This window comes from Schistocerca americana, chromosome 3 (assembly GCF_021461395.2).
Source record: "Schistocerca americana isolate TAMUIC-IGC-003095 chromosome 3, iqSchAmer2.1, whole genome shotgun sequence".
In the NCBI taxonomy this organism is placed as follows: domain Eukaryota; kingdom Metazoa; phylum Arthropoda; class Insecta; order Orthoptera; family Acrididae; genus Schistocerca; species Schistocerca americana.
Window position 1 is genome coordinate 95,489,013 of NC_060121.1, and position 6,512 is coordinate 95,495,524.

Below are 6,512 nucleotides of genomic sequence, written 5' to 3' on the forward strand. Positions count from 1 at the left end.
ATTCGAACCCTGGTCTTCTGCTCAGTAGGCACATGCGGTACTGCTGCACCACAATGGTTTCACACCTCTGCAATATCCCAGCACCCCTCCGTTCTGAGTTCAAATTCCCGTTCAACGCCTCAGCCGACTCGACATTCCCCCTAAACTCGAACAGAATCTGCCAAGTGAGCAGGAGGCCCAGAATTGAATCCCGAACTCGGTACAAATTTTCATTCGTCGCTTCAGTCTGCCTACATACATCATAGATGTTTGAGAGTTGGAAAGGCCTCAGGGATCATATAGTTCCATTTGATTAAAGCACCTACACCTGGTATCAAACAGGAAGCCCCATTTCGTTTGATGCTGCGATGCTACTCCAATATAGTTGGAGAGTCTATGCTGTTCAGGAAGTCTGTGATTCTTCATTGTCTTATTATCGGAAAGCCCGCTTTACCTTTAGAGGCAAGGAATGAAAAAAAAAAACAATTGAAGTATCCAAATATTTCCAGTTCCATCTCCGTTTGCTTCTGAGGAGTTGCTGTTCCCGGAGAGACGCCCTGCATCTGACATCGTGCACGCCCTGTGTACCAGCATTTGGAACAACTCATTGTGAGAGCTGCTTGTCTTCAAGTACAGGTCGGCCCGCTTATTCTTTCGACATACGATATGGCCCAGGATGGCATCGGCTCTTCTCTAGATTATGGTGTACAAGAATGTAGTATTCCCTCCACTTCAACAGTGCATCCGATGTTGGGATATTTACAGTTTAGATGTATGAGAAAGTCATGGAGTTTGCCTTTTCCAGGAGGATGAATAATCACCGTCAAGTCCACATAATGGAAAATGCAAGTAGGATTCCATATGGATGACATCCGGGCTTCCTCGTCGAGGTGCTTCATATACAGACTGACAACAGTCCGGAGTTGGCTGCCCATTGGTATTCATTCCATCTGGATATACTATTCTCCATTAAGCAGGAAATACATTGAGGTCAGGCCATCTGAAAACATAGGTAACGGAACGACATGGTGCAGTTATTAGCAAACTGGACTCGCATTCGAGCGGACGACAGTTCAGGCCTATGTCCGGCCGTCCTTATTTAGGTTTCCTGGGATTTCCCTAAATCACTAGCCAACCAATACGTCAAATATCTTATCAACGAGCTCTAGTGACTCACATAAAGGCAAATAGCTTTCCTCACCATTTACTTCTAAAAATCTTTCGAAGCAAGACATTTCTTGTCTGACCTGCGTATCTTCCACGTTTCCTATCCACAAAAGACTACAATCTAGACAGACACCTTCAGAACAATGGTCCTAACACGTAAATTTATATTAGATGCTAACAATTTTCTCGTTTTTACAAATGCATTTCTTGTTACTGGCAGTTTGCAATTGATACCATCCATACTTCAGGTATTATCAGTTATTACAATGCCTAAATAACAAGAAACAATTTAGTGTCTTGTTTCCTAATCAGTTCCTTCAGCATCACCAACTTTTTCCTGCATCACATTACCCTAATTATACTTTTGTTGATGTTCGTCTTACGATCCACTTCCTAGACACTAAGCATTTCGTTGAATTGCTCTTCCAAAACCTTTACTGTCTCCCACAAAATTACAATGTCGTCAGCAACCCTCAAAGTTTTTCTTTCATCTCCTTGAACATTAATCCCCTTTCCATTTCATTCTTTGACATCCTTCACTGTTTGCTCAGTGCACAGATTGAAATACGTGGGACAGGCTAATGCTCTGTTTTATTACCTTGGCAACGAATGCATCCCTTTCGAGTCACTTGTAAATGAGGTTTTTTCTATAAACGTAGATTTGCCCATCTTCATCCAATCTTCTAAGATAAACCGTAGGCTCAGTATTGCCTCATAAATTCCTATACCCAAACTGATCTTCACCAAGACCGGCTTATTCCAGATTTCTGCAAATAGTTAGTGTCAATGTTTTGCAACAGTGACTCACTAAACAGATGCTATGGTAAACTCCACACTTGTCAGCACCTGCCTTTCTTTTTTTGGAATTTGAATAATTACATTGTTCTTGAGATTTGAAGATATTTGGCCTGTCTCATATCTTGCACACCACGTAGAACAGTTTTGTAATTGCTGTCCTTCGCAAAGACCTCAATAACTTTGAGAGAATGTCGTGCACTCCATGTGCCCTTCTCCTACCTTGGCCTCTCAGCAATGCATAAAATTCTCCTCGCACTATTGCATATCCCACCTCATCGTCACCGAGTTCCTCCTGTCTTTCCAAAATATTGACCTCTTTTTTTTTCACACATGCAGTCGCTTTTTATATATTCCTTCTACTTTTCAGCTGTCCCATTTTTCGTAGTACTGGCTTTCTATCTGAGGTCTTGATATTCATACATTATCTCCAAAGCTCTCTTTAATTTTCCTCTACGCGGCATCCGGCTTTCAAGCATTCACTCATGTTTCTACAGGCTTGCAATTCAGCACTTTCGGTCAGCCTCAGTTCTAGATATCTGTATTTCCCGTTAATCTTCATTGTTATATTTTCTCTTTCCCTCAACTAAATTTGATGTCGCTTGTGTTGTTCAGAAAATTCTATGGGCTCTGCCTTTCTGAATATGTGATGTTCTGCTTCCTTCCCTGTTTTCATCTCTCAGAGCTACCCATTATTCGCCTGTTGCGTCCAACGTTGCCTAATACTCTCTCTGATACCCGCAACAACCTCTTGTTCTTTTGGTTTTCCAGGTCGCCTCTCCTTAAATTCCTATCTTTCTGAAATTTCTTGAGATTTAATCTGCAGTTCACAAGTAATAAATCCGCATCTCCTCTTGGAATTATTTTGCGATTCTAAATCTGGTTTCGAAATCTGCGTCTTACCATTATATATAATCAGCCAGAAATTTTCAACAGTCTCCAAATTCGTCCACGTGTACAACCTCATCTCAAGATTTTTAAGCCAAATGTTAGCGACGATTCAATTACGCTGTGTTGAAAAATCTAGCAGGTGGCTTCGTCTTTCATTACCTTCCCCAGTCCATTTTCTCTGACTGTTATTCCTTCACTTCCTTTTCCTACTGCCTAATTCCAGTCACCCATCATAATAAAATTTTCGTCTCCCTTAACTAGGCGGATAATTACCTTTATGTCATAATACATTCTTCCAGTCTGTTGAACTAGCGAAGCTAAGTAGGATACAAAATTTGTACTACTGTGCTGGGTGTTGGTTTTGTGATTATTTTGGCTCCAGTAATGCGTTCGCCATGCTGTTAATAGTAGCCTCCCTGTATCCCTATTTTCGTATCAATTATGGAACTTACTGCCGCCTTACCACTATCTGATTTTATGTTGCTAGCCGTGTACTGACCTGACCAAAAGTTGTATTTTTTCTGCCGCCGCATTTCACTAATTCCCACTATATCCATTTGTCCTTTTAATTCTCTACGTTGTCTACTCGATTATGAGAACATCATTGACCTACACGGTAGAACTGTATGTCCACAACACGTCCTCTTGCTTTCAGCACAGGAAGGCTATGTTGATTACGTCACAAAGCCAGATCAATCAATCATCCAAACTGTTGTTCCTGTGACTACTGAATTGGCTGGTGCCGCACTACAGGAACCACGGGTTTTTCTTGCGTCAGCACCCCTTCGTTGCAGTTGAACCTGTAGTAGGCTCTACAGCTATTTGTATCGATCATATATGCAAGCCGCACTATATTGGCAAGGTTCACAGTTCTATTTGATAGTTTTACGAAGTTAATTTTCTGTAATGAACTGCTGTATAGGAGCTACTTAGCAGTGACCAGCGTTGGTACCTAGACGCACAGACATACGACTTGCAAACGATTCATCAAAATCGTTCGTTACACCAACTACCTCAAAGTCGCAAGAAGGCTACATTTTAGTTTAAAAAAATTGTAGTCTGTTGGCAACCCCAACATCAACCACACTGCCGTTAAACTGACCACGAGAAATATTCTACTGATGGCGAGTCATAACCTGTAAAACTCTTTCCCGCTGGACACATCTAACCGTTCTTCATCCAGTGAATTTCTAGAATCAACTTTGGCTATAACTTTAATTGTTGTTTGTGTAAGTCCAGAATTATCGAAAACTGCTAGCAATGTCTTTGCCATTGATGGGCGAAAGAAATCAATTACAGAGACTATGAACGTTGTAGGTTTAACGTTTGGCACAAGCTCCGACATCTAGGCCACGTGACTTCCGATCACGTACGTCGGCTGCCAGCGGAATTGCACGAATTGTGACAAAACAAGAGGTGACAGCAGTGAGTCCTCTTCGGGAAGTCACCTCAAGCAGATCATCGCTAGATACGCCTGATTCCCGCATAGCACCGAGACTGCGTTGGTCTGTGAATGCGGCACCGTGCACAGTGCAGAATTCTTCCTCTTGCCTTGCTGCACTGCGCTTGGAATTTGACATTGTCAACAGTGCCCAATTACAGGTAATAGATCTGGAAATATTCTGTCCATGTATCTGTGACCTGTGTTACGTCGACAAGTCTGAACTTATTCACGTTGTTATCAAGTATCACTGAATACGACCTGTTACACAAAACTGAAGGTGGCCGTTCATTCTACTTTGTTTATTTTCTTGTGAACGTAGATGTTTTCTATACACAACGACCCGATGGTTAACGCTGTGATAATATTTAGTGGTTAGTAAATATTGAAACACTACAAGTTTTAGTTTACTGTCATAGCTTATAGCGGACAGTTTTGACGACGTACTGGCTGCGCGGTAAGATAAACATCGCAGATCTGAGTGTCTCTTCAAACGGGGAAGAACAGCATGATGTACCTCACCGAGTAGATAAGGCGGCAAAAGAGAATGGAGTACCGGACGATGCCTTGACAGACCAGAGTGGGATCATTGACGTTTTAAGAGCGTCTGTCTAGTAATTCAAAGAGCAAATTAGGTGACTGTGACACAGAAGCTGCTGGGGGTGGGGGTGTGGTAGGATGGGGTGGAGCGCGCAATCAGCGTGTGCATATTGCAGGCCGCTGGGAGCGGCCGCTGTGTCACCATGGAAACCGCGCCATCTCCTACTCCACTGGCACGAATTGGACCTCAGCCTCACGGCTCCGCACCAACCTCGTGTAAAAGAGGGCTCAGATTCTGCTGGACCATACGGTTGCCGGCCGGGGTGGCCGAGCGGTTCTAGGCGCTACAGTCTGGAATGGCGCGACCGCAGGTTCAAATCCTGTCTCCGGCATGGATATGTGTGATGTCCTTAGGTTAGTTTAAGTAGTTCTAAGTTCTAGGGACTGATGACCTTAGAAGTTAAGTCCCATAGTGCTCAGAGCCATTTGAACCATACGGTATTGCAGTACCGCAATGTTCCTTTTGGCATGAATGCATGTCCCGAAAAAGGCACTGCAGCCACTACACCCGCTATAAAGTATATGAACTGTATTCACGATTGCGAATATCCATCAGATGTGTAATGGAATGACGACCTGTGTCACACTGCAACTCGTACCCGCATTTGCCGCTTATTGCGGACGGCCGGCTTACCATTAGGCTATCCGTAACGACACACCCGGTCAGACCCAAACTTCCATAAGTCATCAACCATGTGTCTACAACCCATACGGCTACACTCATTATATATATTCCCGAACGGCGGAGACATTTTTGGACATGCATGCATGTCCAAAGGAACATTACGTCGTAATTCGGAATACCACAGGCACTGCAATATTGCATTTATCTGACGATACTGGGCAAGCTTACAAACTACTTAATCTAACTTAAACTAACTTACGCTACTGACTAAACACACAGCCATGCCCGGGGGAGGACTCGAACCTCCGACAGGGGGAACCGACCGAACCACGAGAAGACACCCTAGACCGCGCGGGACGCATTTTACTGTTCAAATGGTTCAAATGGCTCTGAGCACTATGGGACTTGACTGCTGGGTTCATCAGTCCCCTAGAACTTAGAACTACTTAAACCTAACTAATCTAAGGAAATTACACACATCCATGCCCGAGGAAGGATTCGAACCCGCGACCGTTGCGGTCGCGCGATTCCAGACTGTAGCGCCTAGAACCGCTCGTCCACACCGGCCGGCCATTTTACTGTCATCATTCCATTATACATCAGATCGTTCTCCACACTCGCAATTCCGAAAGCATTTCCTGTGTCTACTTGAGCTTGTGGAGGACAAAACCTAATATTACTGTACACAATACATTGATTTATGCCTGTAAGGAATCATTAGCACTCTCATGTCTTTCTTTGTTATCAAGGACCGGGCTGTAGTAATTTAAATACACTCCTGGAAATTGAAATAAGAACACTGTGAATTCATTGTCCCAGGAAGGGGAAACTTTATTGACACATTCCTGGGGTCAGATACATCACATGATCACACTGACAGAACCACAGGCACATAGATACAGGCAACAGAGCATGCACAATGTCGGCACTAGTACAGTGTATATCCGCCTTTCGTAGCAATGCAGGCTGCTATTCTCCCATGGAGACGATCGTAGAGATGCTGGATGTAGTCCT